The following is a 15,456-nucleotide window of genomic DNA, read 5'->3' as shown; positions in this document are numbered from 1 at the left end:
TTCAGGCCACTTTTCCGCCCTGTTTACCAAATATAATGAAACATGAGCTGTTCTTCTTGTTAGTAACACCGCTATTTTTAGAACGCATTTGATTGTAGATTAACTACGATTAAAATCATAAACATCTTAACTCTGCAAACAAAATGGGATTTGGCAATCAGACAAATTTGCTAAAGTCTCCGCAGCAAGGCTGCTATTCCAAAGAACATGTTTCACCAAAGTGTGGTCGAAGTACGTAATGGACCTATTTATTTTGATACCCTCACGGGTGACAAGTAGCGCTCTACAGATCTACTGATAGATTGATTGAGTTGTGCCACAAAAGGACAACTTGCTCCTTAAGATTCTGTTGGAAGTGAGGGTGCTCCAGTAAGTTACTTTGTGCTGGGATGTTTAATTCACTGTTGCTGGAGCAATTCCCTGAGTGTGGGTGCTGCCATCAAAGTTAAATCTCTGAACTCAAAGGGAATGTGAACACGCATTGGCATAGGCAATAGGTCTCGCTTTTGGGACCTTATCAGTATTTAGTTATGCAGCACAATATACTTGGTGCAACAACATTAACTGTTGCACATATAAGGCCCCAAAGGCAAGACCTATTGGCTATACCAACACTTTTTTTTAAGGACAAGTAGTGCTATCAGGCCCTGGCTGCCATTTAGAGGTAGAGAGAGGTGGGTAGAGAGAGGTGTGTAGAGAGAGGTGTGTAGAGAGAGGTGTGTAGAGAGGGGTGGGTAGAGAGAGGGGTAGAGAGAGGGGTAGAGAGAGAGGTGTCAAGAGAGGAATAGGGAGAGGTGTAGAGAGAGGGGTGGAGAGAGGTAGAGAGAGGTAGAGAGTTAGAGAGAGGTAGAGAGGTAGAGAGATAGAGAGAGAGAGAGGTAGAGAGAGATATATAAAAAGTGGACGGGCCACAGTGTACACATAGTGGCTTCTTCACAAAGGTAAATTTACATGTAAGTAGATCTACAAATTTAAATTTAATCTTACACTTTGTGGTAAATGTATTGCTTTTGGCTTTTTGCCATTTCCAAGTGTAAATTCACTACAAAGTATAGACTTGCATGTCTCCATCCCCTAAAACAGGTTGAGGCAAATTTACGAGTCTAAAGTTACTACAACCAAACGGTTCCATAACAGTAGTAGCCAGACCTGGAGTACGCCCAGCACCATACACGGCCAAAAAACGGTACGGTAACACCTTCCATAAAAAATAATGGAGGAGGAACACCAGGCACTCTTACCTGACCTGACTGCCACTGCCACGCTATCAGCGGAGCCGTGAGGGAAACGGCGGCGGAGCTCACACCGGTAGGCAGACCGGACTGGACCACACCACCCAGCAGGCTCTGGGGCGGCAGCGCGCCCGTGGTGCACCAAAACGCCCGGAGGCGGGAGTAAAAGGCTGACACCCCCCTCGCCCCGCGAGTCGCGCCCGCGGGAGAGCCCGTGGCGAAGCCCGGGCTAAGGGCGGGCCCTCTGAGGCCCTCAGAGGTCCACATTGGTCGGGCGGGCCTCCCATCTAACGCCCCCCTTCAAAGGTGAGCATTTTAGTTGGCTAGTTGGCTGTTAAAATGGCCAAACGTAACGTTACCAGCAAAACTATAGATTCAGTCACCCTTGACGCTGAAACCTCTGCATCCCTCATTACGTCCTTTGAGACATTAATAGACACTGCATTCAATGAGATTGCCGAAACTGAAAGGAGGCTTTCCATGGGTTCACCTACCACTAACCAACCAACTGCAACAGGTAGTTTAAGTGGTAACATGCATATATTTCCTGAAGTAATCGTGGTAAAACAACAATCTGCTGTTAATCCGCCAATTGTCCTTGAGGACGGAAACACTATTACGCATACAGTCCCTCCCGTAGCTCCGGACCCTACGCCTCCATCATCAACCATTGAGGTCACGGAGAATACAGGAGCTAAGCGGAAAAGGGGCCTAGTAAAACTAACATATAACAAAAGGAAGCAGCCCCCTAGGAGTGTTAATCAACCAACACCACAAAGTATGTGGAGCAGGGGGAAGAAACAAAAACAACATATAGTATCCGTGCAGGCCCAACCCCATCTGGATGATGTCGTTGTTATAAACAATGATGGTCTAAACTCAATGACTATTTCCACCCAGACTGATTTTCCCAATGTAAATAGTCCCCATTCAAAATCAGAGGGGAATCTCATCGAGACCATTGCGGATACAATTTTTAAGCAACTTGAAGGTCAAATGATCAGACAATTTAATAATATTTTTAAGAGACTTGACAGACTGGAAAACTTAATCAAAAATGATGATGCCAAAAGAAAAGGCACAGTGTGCCTGGATAAATTAAGAGGTGAACGTCTGCTAAAAGACCTGGAATCTACTACCCGTGCGCTCACTAGCGGCGATCACACAAAAAATGGCAATCCGCCCACAGTAAATAGGGTTAAGGAATTACAGGTTGCCACTGGTCCGCCAACGACTGTACCATCTGTGGCGATCACAAGCACAAGGGAAAGTAATCCCCCTGGCTCTCTAAGTAAACCTTCCTTGCCCTCCACTGTTACTAGTGCCCCTAAGAATAATTATAAATGCAACTCCGTTATAGGCACGACAACGCAGAAGGTTTTTTCAAATTCCAGCCAGCGCCACAATAAGACCCCACATGAAGACACCAGGCCTTTTAAACATCAAGGCTCTGCCTTACATCTTCCACCTGAGGCGTGTCCTTACGTCTTAGTTCTGGCTGGCATTCCACCTCTCAGGGAAGGGCAAGGAGAGTCGTGGGTTCAATTGCACAATAAATGTATTGATTGGCTAACCAAGCACAAGGGGGTTGGCTATGACGTTTCCAAAGAAATTATATCCACACGCCGAGTAACTTGGGTTGGCCCTCTTTTTAAAAACATTAACGGGGACTGCATCATAGTCAATTTCAGGAACCCTGGTACTGCGAAATCTCTGTTAAACAAGAACTTTGTTCATCATGGCCCATCCACTGTGGTGACCCCCTTACCGCTAAACTATTTTTATCGCCCTCCACACAGAATGATGCAGCCTCCACCTGTATTACCACTACACAACAGGTTCTCATTACTCCATGATCTGGGTACACTGGATTGACTGCCTCCCACTATTGAAGAACCTGTCTCTGTGTGTCCGGCTTTTGATCACACAGTGGAAACATCTTCTGAGGTACCCCCGCCAACACCCGAAACTTTTTTGCTTGAAACACCATGTGAACAACAGGGGCAAACTACAACAGTACTTTCCCTAGGATCTGACCAGGACCCTTGCTTGAGGCCCGATAAAAATCTGTCAATCCTCAGTTGGAACATTGCCGGCCTGAAGGCTAAGATGGAAATTGTATCTTGGAAGGATTGGGTCATTTGTCATGACGTACTAATGTTCCAAGAAACCTGGTGTACCGATGACCTGCTACTTGAGGGGTACAGCTGCCATAACAGGACTGTCTTGGCCCCCTCTTTAGGCCGCCCTAGCGGGGGCCTCTCTATTTGGGTCAAAATATCTGCAGAAGTTAAAATCGATATACTCCAAACCAATTGCCCAAGTTTTATGGCATTGGCATACATTAAAAGGACAAGGCTATGTTTGATCAACTTCTACAATAATGACTTTTTGTCCCAACCTAATCGTAATTTTATTCTTTTATTTGAGTTTATTGATGAAATTATGGATGGACAGAAATATGGGAAATTCGACGGTATTTGTATAGGAGGGGATTTCAATGCACACTTACACTTTAGAAACCCCCCTGTAGAAGAGGTATAGAACTTTTAAATCTCCTTGCAACTAGAGAACTTGTAAATTGCATGGAGCATGCTGGTACGGAAATCAGCACTGCCCCGTTCCCCACCTTTTTGGTCATGGTAGTGGTACTACGATTGATTATGTATTTGTTTCACCTCCTGTCGCTAATGTTTTAACGAAGGCTGAGGTTGTGTGTAAAGTATATAGTGACCATTACCCTATTGTAATTCACCTATTACTTCCGAGGGGTAAGTGCCCACAAAATGAAATAGGTGCAAGAAACTTGGAAGTTTCAACTGACAAATTGAGAGTAATCTGGAGGGGCGTGAACAACAGGGGAATCCTGGCAAAAGTCATCAAAAAACATCCAGCCTTGATTGACATTTGCCTCACCATCGATGACCACGGGGGTAATATAATCACATCATTTAGTGAACTCTGCTCTGTAATAAAAAGTGAGATTTCTAGACCTGCTTCGAGGAAATCTGAGGAAATACCTAGATGGTTTGATACCTCTTGCTCTAGGGCAAATAGGAAGTTACGGGCTGCTCTAAAATCTGACCCTAGGGATATTCCTCAAATAAGGTTACTCCGAGCAGAGTATAAATCTACCCTACGTAATAGAACTAATGAACTGGTTAAGACCCACTGGGACTCCTTGGCATGCTCGGCCGAATTGAAAGACACTACTGGATTTTGGAGGGATGTAAAGAACCTAAGATCCATAGGCTCGAATTTAACGGCAATTAACTGTAACATCACCGGATCTACATGGGTTGAACATTTTGCCAAAATGTATGCCATACCGGACAACCCCGCTTTAACCTCCCTCCCCTTAAGCCCCCTTAACATCTCTGTGCCTGAGGTCGAGGATGCTATAGCTGAAAGCGCAGGAAACAAAGCGCCTGGCCCCGATGGGCTCTCAATTGATCAGTTAAAGTGTGAACTTAACTTTTGGGCCCCATTGCTATGTAATGTTTTTAATAATTTAACGAATGAACAAATTCCAGAAACATGGACTTGTAGCACTATCGTGCCCATTTTTAAAAAAGGCGACAGGCTGGATCCCGGGTGCTACCGCCCCATATCGTTAATCGATAACACTTTGAAAGTTTTGGGGAGGGTTATTTTTAAAAGGATTAAAACCTGGGCGGATGAGAGTAAGATTCTACATCCCAGCCAGCTTGGTTTTCGTAGCAATGTTGGCACGGTGGAACAATGTTTGAACTTGAGTCTGATTATGGCAAAATACAACACTGCTAAAAAATCCCCTCTATATTTTGGTTTTATGGACTTAAGTTCTGCATTTGATTTTGTTAATCGTTCCCGTCTATGGTCCACCCTTCTTAATTATGGTTTGGATGATTATTTGGTCAATTTTTTAGCTTTTCTACATAGTGATCTAAGAGCTCGTGTGCGCATTAATCAATTTGGCGAAGTCTCTGACGACATTAGCATTGGTAGGGGGGTCAGACAGGGGTGCGTGCTGGCCCCCCTTCTCTTTATTCTTTACATTAACAATTTGAGCTCCTCGGTGAGTACTTTATCAAAAGATGTACCCTATGTGAATGGAGTTCCTATACCCACCCTCCTTTACGCTGATGATGCGGTCCTAATGGGCCGCACACCAAAGGCACTCCGCATTTTAATCTCAGGCTTTGTCCATTTTATGGCAGACCTAGGCCTGACCACTAATTTTAAAAAATCCCTAATTATGAGCTGTGGCCCCAAAAAATATAAAATTGCTGAGATTAAATCAGGGTCAAACGTTTTGAAAAGTACTTGTACTTTTCCCTATCTGGGGTTGCTATTTTCAAATACTGGTTCGTGGCAACCACATGTTTCTTATGCCAGGATTAAGTTGGGTAAAGCTATAAATTGTGTCACTTCCCTGAGACAACCCAACCACGCTGATGTGATTACACCACTAGTAAAGATTTATCAAACCCAATGCATCCCAACTGGTACTTACGGCGCCGAGGTTTGGGGTTATACAAACTGTACCCATATCCAAACCGAAGAAAATAGGTTCTGTCGGAAGGTGCTGGGTGGGGTCATCTGTTCCCCTCACTATATATGCCATAATGAATTAAACATCCCATATATAGAAGATTTTGTAAGATCAAGACCAGCACTCTTCTGGCTAAAGATATGGATTAACCCGGCTGCCACTTTGACCCGCGATATAATCTTGGACTGCTTAAAATGTGACAGGGCACACTGTATACCATGGTTAAAAGCTGTAAAAGAATGCCTTGACAGCGTAGGACATGGTCATTTGTTTACTTCACCCAGTTTAATAAATCGTTCCCACAAGACTATTATTCATAGGGCATTGTATCATCTGTACAGAGAAGAGCGGGAAAGGAAAAACCTGTCAAAGTGTATTGTTATAAAATACATGGGCTATTCAGAACCTCAAATTAAACCCACACAGGTATTTACGTTTACACCTTGGCAGATGGAATAGGAGCTTACTGTTTCGCTTTCGTGATGGGAGTATAGTAAATTTACTAAACTTCCCTTTGGGTTACAACAAACATCTAGAAACTCTGTATTGTCCTTGCAACCCAAATATGAAACAGAGCCTTATGCACTTTTTGTTTTTCTGCGGTTTTTATAAAACTCTCTCCGCTCATTATTTAATGCCCTACTGTAGAAAATATAAGTTGACTTGCTTTAGAAAAGCATTGAGGACCTTTTTATTACTGGGATCAGATGAAGTAATATTCAGAGTGAGCTGCTTTCTCAAAGCTGCCGCTCGATCACGAGCCACTTTATATATTGATGTATAACATCCGCACACTGTACTTTTTACGCACTTTATAAAACTCTCTTTTTTGCACATTTGGTACTTTTTTGCTTTTACTGACGAGGACCCATTAACGTTGCTGCTATTATTCATCCATTTTTAATTCTGTTTGATAGAAAATATTTTTAATTGTATATAATGCTGTTTTAAAAAAAAAGGAGGGACGTTCTGTGTGTTACTGTGAAATTGATTGATTCGTTTATGTCTTTTTTCCAGCTGTCATATTATTATTGTACTGTATTGTTTTGAAACTGTACTTGCATGTACTTTTATGGATGTTTTTATTCCGAATAAAGATCTTTTGACTTGACTTGACTTGGAGGCAGGCACCTAAAATAGCACTGTAGAGTAAATAATGTTAAAATATACGTAGTTCAGTTTGAATTTTGTTAGAATATATCTACATCTAGTTTAATGTTAACAAATTACATATAACTTTTTGTAATTTCTCATAGGTAATAAGAAATTAAAAACTATTTACTTTAGGTGACATATTTAGATAAATATTTAAAACGAAATGTTTATTTAAGTTAATTAAATATTTAATTCAAATTTAAGATAATGGTGTTAAGTTACTACTAGTAACTTCACACATGCAGGTGGAGTTCTTTGACACCGGGGTGGAGATCTCCCTATGGTAAAGTATAGTATTTTTTTTTTATATATTAAACTTTCAAAAAAAATAGTAAACAATGTTATGTTAAATACTAATGTAAAATAGTTGTATATATTTATTTTGAAAAATCTCATCTACCCTAAAATTAATATATTTACTTTTTATGTATTAAACATTACAAAAAGTTATGTATAGGATTCACTTAAATTAATTAATCAATTTTTACATTTAAACTCGTGGCTTTATGGATTGTATTTTGTAGAAATTAAGTAGTACTCCTGTGGTACTGCTGTATGTACTGCAAAATGCAGTTAGTGAAATTGACTAGCTGGTGTCAATAAGTTTTTGCAGTCAAGTATTGCCTTGTAAGTACTCGAAATATTTTTCAGAGAATTAAACAACAGAGGCCTGATAATAGAAATAGAACCGGTATTGAGAAAATGTGCACCAACATTTGCATCACTCAGCACAATTAAAAACATTTTTTGCACCAAGTGATCAGTGCAAAAATTACCTACCAACTAATTACTGCAAACAGTGTATTTTTGTTAAAATCTTTTTATTAACAATAAAAAAAAAGGAAATGAACCAAACAAATAACTAAAGCATCAGGTAAAATACAATATCAGCAGGGGACAAAGACACAGTTCCGTTTGTACCAAATAATAAACACAGTATATAAGTATCAGGTCACAGGGATTCAAGTGCATCCACTACTACCTGCCGCGCCGGGGGCTCACAAATATCTCCTCGGTAGCTATTCCAGGTCCCCCACACCTTCCCCCATTTCTCTGGACAACCCCTGGCCACATACACCGACTTCTCCCGAAACATACACCAATCCAGGTCCTCCGCCTACTTAGAGACCCAGGGCGGTTGACTGGCTCCCCACAGCTGAGGGATATTTCGTTTCGCGACCATACACGCCAGAGTTACCCATTGCTTCCCATATGTATTCAGGTCCGTAAGTTCCCACACATTCAGCAGACATCTCCGGGCCTCTGGCCTTATCTCCACCCCCAGAGCACCTCTCATCTCGTCATGAATCTTTGTCCAGTACTCCTGTATTTCGTACAATGCGAGAGAATATACATAAATGTGCCGAGCTCTCCACACCCCCTTCGGCACGCACCACTTCCTATGAGGCCCATTCATACCAGGCGAGGCCCTGTGACATATGACCTATGCAATATCTTTAATTGTACCAGACGAAGTCGCATCTGGATCGCAACCACTCTCGGAGAGGAGATCGCCTCCGTCCAATCTTCATCGTCTAACTCCACCCCATCAGCAATCCCCTCTGCTCTAATATGTCCCAGCGGGTCCTCCGTGTGATTAATGAGCTTTTTATATATTAAAGAAATGGTCTTCTCGGGGAAGTACCCATCTAGCACATGGTCTTCCAAAGGAGAGGCCTCAGGAAGTGCGGCGTCCCTAGGTATGTGTGTGAGGAGTGCGTGCCTAACCTGGAGGTACCGAAAGAACTTGCTATTGTGTAAGCTGTATTGCTGCCTGAGAGAGGCAAAGGTATGTACTGTACCCCCTCCCCACATATCTTTAATCTGTGTAATCCCGATAAGATCCCATTTGTCAAATCCCTTGGTCTTCCACAAGCTCCCTAGTCTCTCTGAATTCCATAAGGGGATGGCCAAGGTGAATCTCCCCTCCCAGGCAAGATATCTATTCGCCGCGTGCCACACATGGATAGCATGTGCCATAGGACCCACTAGGGAAAACCCAAACGGTGTATTTTTAAATGTCAGCACTAACCTTTTCTATGTTACGGAAAATACAGGGCGATGGTGAATTATTATGTGTTTTGTATTTAACACTCCTTGAAGGTGATTTCAGTTGTGTGCAAAATGGGTGTAAATTCTCTCTGTTTGCAGGTTACACCAGCTGTTCGCGTTTTAGGGCCAGATTCACCGTTTTTTTTAAATAAATGGATTGGGTTACTTATGCCAAACTGAGTTTATTGTTTTCAGCCATTTTAGCAAAATCCGCCAGTCTACCAAAGTTCCATTAACTATGCATGCACAGAGGACACTTGAACCTCTTCACCTCCGCCCCTCAGATTACACCCAATACAGACGGTGGAAGAGTCCTTCCAACCCAGTCAGAGAGCAAACGGGCAGACCCAGGGCATGCACCTCTCCTTCATCTGCTGATGCTGACTCCAAGGGGTAGAGGGTCCTGGCTGGGTCTATTACTCTCTCTCTCATAGACCACCATCAGCCTGCTGGAGAACTAACTTAAGACAAAATACTAAACTTACTACCATTTTGGTATTCACAGAAGGCACTTACTCATTTTGGTATTCACAGAAGGCACTTACTCAGTGATGAGTAACTTACTCATTGACAAGTAGCTTACTCATTAATTCTGTGAATCGGCCCCCCTATGTGCAGTGCTTCCTTTCTGAGCTGCCTCCTTCCTGGCCTAGTGTCTATGCCTTCTACTGCAAACTGTTCGCCACATATACCCATATAATGTGCAATACTGTTGTCAATTAACCTCTGCACATACCCGTCTGTCATTGGTTCCCACTGGAGAGACAACTGTAACAGTGCCTTGCCTCAAATATTCAAATGTGTGATCCTGTCCACCCCACAAAGCTCTTCACCTTCTTCCTTCTGCAACCCCAACACTTTTATCTTGTGTATTCTACTTGCCCAGGACTACAACTAACCCTCTTATATGCAATTATGCCTACTTTTAGGCTTGTCATTAGCCAAGACCTTTCCATTTTTAATAAAATTATATATTTTGCTTCCACAAACCTTCTGCCAGCTGCTTCATCTATTGGTCCCTCAGTGTGTCGTTCACATGTTAGTCCCCCCCCCCCCCAGGAGCATACAGCATTGGGCAGTGGGTCAGCCCACTTCAGCCACTGGCTTACCGCTCTGTGAGTGACGTCATTATGTTCATACAGACTGTGCACACCCACACACGCACGCACGCACGCACACACACACACACACACACACAAAGTAGCCTCATTTGTACAGTTTTACAAAAAACATCCCCAAACACTGCCAGAGCCACAGGTTCGCAGCCAGCGCCACAGATGTGGGCCTTGCCAATGCTTGTTGTACTGTGATACTGGAGAGAGCTTTGTAAACCTTTCGTGTTTGGTCAGTGCTCTAGAAAACTGTCAGATAAATGAACTCCCCCTTGCTAAGCTCCTTCAGCGCGTCACGGTGGTTGTAAAGGTCCCATTACTTACCTGTAATATTTATTTACAGAAGGATGTAATTACCTCCCAAAGTAAACCAGTGTGCAAGGAAGTAGGGGGCCAAGAGGAAACTGGGAGATAGATTACCCTCGCTGCTAAATCGCCTCCCCTCCCCGGGTTCTACACACGATCTCAAGAATCAGAAACATATCATGGACATACTATAATAATTTTGAAGACTTTTGTGCTGCTCGAGGCCTGGAAATTAATGTGGCAAAGACGAAATTTATGGCTTTTAATCCACACCGAAATTTTAAAGGAAACATTTTAATGAATAATCAACCACAGGAACAGGTCAGGTCTTTCATTTACTTGGGTATCCACCTGGAGAAGGATCTAAAATGGGATTACCATATTGACATAGCTGCTCTAAAACATCGACAACTCACGGGAGCCTTAAGTATAGAACATAAAAGGTCAATACCAAAACCGATTAGACCAGTGCTCCAAGTCTACGAATCAAAAGTTGTCAGTTCTGCACTTTACGGGGCAGAACTTTGGGGTTTTGAGAAAGCAGTTTACCTAAGTGTCTCGGAAAATAAGTTTCTCCGCAGCATTACTAACCTCCCCCAAAGTACCCCCCTAAAGCCACTAAGGTATGATCTGGGGAGAAATGCTATTACAGACGTTGCCAAACTGCGCCCTATTTTATATTGGCGCAGGTTGTGACAACACCTGAAATCTCATCATATGCCTCAGGTTTTCTTGATGTAATAAAATCCGACGGCTTCCACAAAATTGGTTGGCTAAGGGGTGTCAGAAACAACCTAGTAGGCTTGGGTATGAAAATGCTATAGGAGAATCCAACAGAAGCTTCTTTCCCCTCTAAAAAGATTTTAAAAGTGAAGTATTGGGAATGGGTTACCCATAATGTTTGGAGTAATACTAATTCGTCTTCATTGGCGGGAATTTTCCTTGAAATAAAATTTACTCCCAGACTAGAAACTTACTGGGACGCCATCACAAAGACAAATGAAAGGAGACTGTATTTTCAACTCAGGGCAAGTTTGTTACCCCTGAGATCGCTTACCTCCTGGTGGACCCCTGTAAGCGATAACATCTGCCCTGCCTGTGGGAGTTGCAATGAAACAGTCACTCATATGCTTTTTGCCTGTTCTGCTTACACCACCCCTAGGAGAGTATGGCTGACACCTATGTGCAAACTACTTGGTACAAAAAGGAGTGCTGAGACAGAAAGGCTTATATGTTCTAGTACTTTGCCATTTATCTCAATAGCGGTTGCCAAATACTTAAGGTGGGTATGGGTAATAAAGCGGAATTCAATATCTGGTTAACTCTTTAATGAGTAATATTTTTAGTTTACCTAGATGAACATAGAATGTGACTGATTCAATAGTAAATTGTTTTTATCTTTATTCGCAATGAATTATATTTTAACAAAATCTGTTTTTCTTCCATTTTGTCTGATTTTAGTTTTTATTTAATTTTATTAATTATTTGGACTTTGTACAATCCAGCTAAGAAATGTTTAAAGTATGTGTTTTTAGATGTTGTTTGTATTATGCTTTTATGATTACATATCGAATAAAGCTATTTTGCATTGGATTGTATAATAATTTCAATCCTTACTACTTAGGAAAAGCAGTCATAAACCGGGTTTCGAACTAGTGAGCTCCAGGTTAGAGCGCAGGTCTCTGCAGCATGAGCAGAACCGGCTGTGCTATCTATCACATGAAACCTGCAGCGTTCCTTCACTTAGCTGATGAGTGCTGACAGGAGCTGTCGACACACTCAGCATTACGCCTCTTTAAACATCAGCTACAGGTCAACATTCTTTAAAGAAGCTGTTGACAGTCGTGAAAGCTAATGATGTAATATTTCACAGTGAGTCTGGCTAGAATACTTGAACTGTCAACATGAATTTGAGGTAAATAGATGCACCCCTCGCAGTAAATGCAACAATGAAAGCAAAACGGCAAATTTGCATAATCCCCCCTCCCCCACCCCTTCACACATGATGATGCAAATGGGGGGTAATGTTTGTAGTGAGCCACCCGGACACTACCCTACAATGTATCAGCATACACCCTAGGGTCTAGCCGTGGACCCGAGGGAATAAAGAAAGGTGCAACGACAGCTCGTGATCAGAGAATGTAACAGTATGCTCTGCGCGCTGTGTGTTGGGCCTACCACAGGAGTTGCACATGCGAGGGTGGCGCCCTGAGAGATAAGCTCACGTGTCAGATTTATTTGAGCAGGATCATGCACTGTATACAAGCAAAGGCCCAGATCAGGGACACGCCACTAACATGTCATGGTACTCACCCCATGTCTCACCCATTATTAACCCTGGGCAAAGCACTACGCTAAGCTCACGTAGTTTGCGAAGTTTGCGCTACTTCGCACTACGCGAACTGCACGTAGCACAGTGCAAACACACGTAGTGTAGTGTAGTGCAGCGGTCATTTTTTGCTAGCTCGCGGTCCTCAACATCAAGTTTCTTTTTCCTCGTTCTCCAACATCAAGTTGCCGATCGCGAGCGTGGAAAATAGACCTCCCGGCGAGATTCTCAACGCGGGGAGGTCAGGTTTCTCATTGCGAGTGGTCGCATATGCTCGCGACCGCTCACGATGAGAAACTACCAGTCCGCATTGAGAAAGCTGCAGCTCAAGTAAAAATCTACCCGAGCGGCAGTAAAAGTCAGCTCGCACTGTGCAAGATGCCGTTTTCAATGATTGTGGACAAGCATCCGGCACTGTGCAATCATCGCGAAAGGGGAACTATGCAGTTCGCTTAGTGCTACGCGTAGCTCACGTAGTGCGAAGTGCACTTTGCGTAGCTAAGCGCGGCACTACTTCACGAACTATGCCCAGGGTTACCCATTATGCCATTATGGTAAGCTTTGTTAAGAAGATGGACTCTTGAATGACTTCCTGAAGATAGAAGCAATTCTACTACTGAATAGTGACCCAAATAATGTCAGGGTACAAGAATATCAAGTCAGACAAAAAACAAGGGCCACCCTATGCACACTGAACCAGGGTATACGATGTAGCAAAAAACAATAGTTTTTGTGGACAATGGATGGATAATCAATAAAGAGTCATAATAGTATTCACGTACTGGAAATATAATATCGTAGGAAGAAACATACTGGACAAGCCAAATACTGTTTTATCAGAATAACTGTATTATTTTGCACAAAAAAATTATAGTGACAGTGCTCTGTGTCCCAATTGACAAAACGGAAACCACCAACAAGGTGTATCCAATTATAATGGATAGAAAGGTTATGACCTATGACCTGTGTTCCCTGCTTCCCACTGGGGGTATCATGAAAAAGTTATCTGCTATTGTATTAATTTATGAAAGCTTTTGTTGGTTCATCGATGATTCTGAATTGCTTGTAAACACAATAATGAATATAAGCTAAGTTAATTAATGTTTGTTGTTTCAAGTATTCAAGAGTAAGAAGGGAAACATGCAAATGTGTCTTGTCACATGTACAGTCCAATTTATTTATTACATAATGGACGCATAGATTCTCACACTGTGGCCTGATGTTTAGTTCAGGAGATGACACTGGCAGTTCTCATGTTTCTTCAAGGAAAGACTGTATAAAACCATGCATTTTAGTCCTCCAGGAGAGGACATTTCAATCCCAAAGTAGATTGTTATGTTATAAGCATTTATAGAGCGCACGCACACCAAATGGTGTCTTGCACTAGAACATGGGTACTCACAAACATTTGCCCAGGGGCCACAAAGTTTGGTCTGTGATGTGACCGAGGGCCGTATCGATGCTAGCAGGGTGGCGATCTGGGGGTTGGGGGGCACTTTTTTGTGCAAGATGACTTTGAAAATGAAGGTGTCTAAAGTTAAGTGGTGCAAGACAGCCTAGTTAGTTCCTTTCTTTAACTTCAATCAACCTTTAAATAAATGCCTGCCTGTATAATTAACAGTTTTTTAACCCCTTCCGTGCTCATGACGAGCTCAGCTCGTCATGAGACACGGTGGCCGTGTGCTCATGACGAGCTGAGCTCGTCATGACACGCGCGGCGCTCACACGCGGGGCTAATTCCCCCGCTGTGCTGAGCGTTCCATTAAACGGGCATGGCCATGACGAGCTCAGCTCGTCATGAGCACAGCGCCACAATGCAGCATGACGAGCTGAGCTTGTCCCGAGCACCATGGCACTGCGCGCGCCCTCCCTCCCCCAGCACAGCGGGGGAATTAGAACCGCAGCAAAGGTGTTAATGATAGTGCTGCTGAGTCGAGTGAACAGCAGCCCAATGCTGCTGTAGATCAAGGTGCCGCATGTAAACGTCAGGAGGGCCGCATGCGGCCCCCAGAGCGTACTTTGTGTATCACTGCTCTAGAAGAACAGAACCACCACACAACGCCCTCAGTATTAGTCATATGCCAGTTTGACTAGCCATGTTTTTAAGAGCTGTCTAAATCTGATGGAACAGGATGTCATGCTAATTTCTAATGGCAGAGAGTTCCATATTCGGGGAGGCGAGTGCGGAAAACCTAGAGCCACCGCGTCTCTTCTTTTCAAATGAGGGAATGGTAAGAAGATTCAGATGAGAGGATCTTAAATTGCGAATGGGTGTGTATTTTTGGAAACGTGCCGAAATGAATGCTGGGTTGTTGCCATGTAGGGATTTAAAAATGATGTGGGCGGTCATGAATACTGCACGCTGTGATACCGGTAGCCAATGCAGTCCTTCATCAAGGGAGTAATGTGAAATTTTCTAGATTTATTAAAGATCAGCCTGGCTGCCTTGTTTTGTGTCCGGTGTAGCATGCGGTTGAGTCTCTCAGGGCAGCCCAGGTAAAGAGAGTTTACGTGATCTAACTTGGAGATCACCAATGCAATCATTACCTTGATGAGGGCTTCAAAAGTAAGAAATGTACCTATTTTTCTTATTTTACACAATTGCAGGAAGCAAGTTGATATTACAGCCCCTTCTTTGGGTTTTCATGGACAAGTTTTTGATGAGATGATCCAGTCTATCGCTGAGCCCTGTAAGCCTGCGGCTCCGACACGGTCAACCAGAAGCACATAGTCGAC

The 15,456-nt window shown here is 43.0% G+C and overlaps 1 protein-coding gene across 1 annotated transcript in view; it reads right to left on the bottom strand.

Moving 5' to 3' along the window:
- PAPLN (papilin, proteoglycan like sulfated glycoprotein) overlaps positions 1-15,456 on the bottom strand; it is a 419,313-nt gene that overhangs the window by 338,203 nt on the left and 65,654 nt on the right. The gene's annotated exons all lie outside the window — the stretch shown is intronic.

The sequence above is a fragment of the Lissotriton helveticus genome, chromosome 9 (genome assembly GCF_964261635.1).
Source record: "Lissotriton helveticus chromosome 9, aLisHel1.1, whole genome shotgun sequence".
NCBI lineage: Eukaryota > Metazoa > Chordata > Amphibia > Caudata > Salamandridae > Lissotriton > Lissotriton helveticus.
Note: the sequence above shows the minus strand (reverse complement) of the source record. Positions and strands in the feature narration are given on the sequence as shown.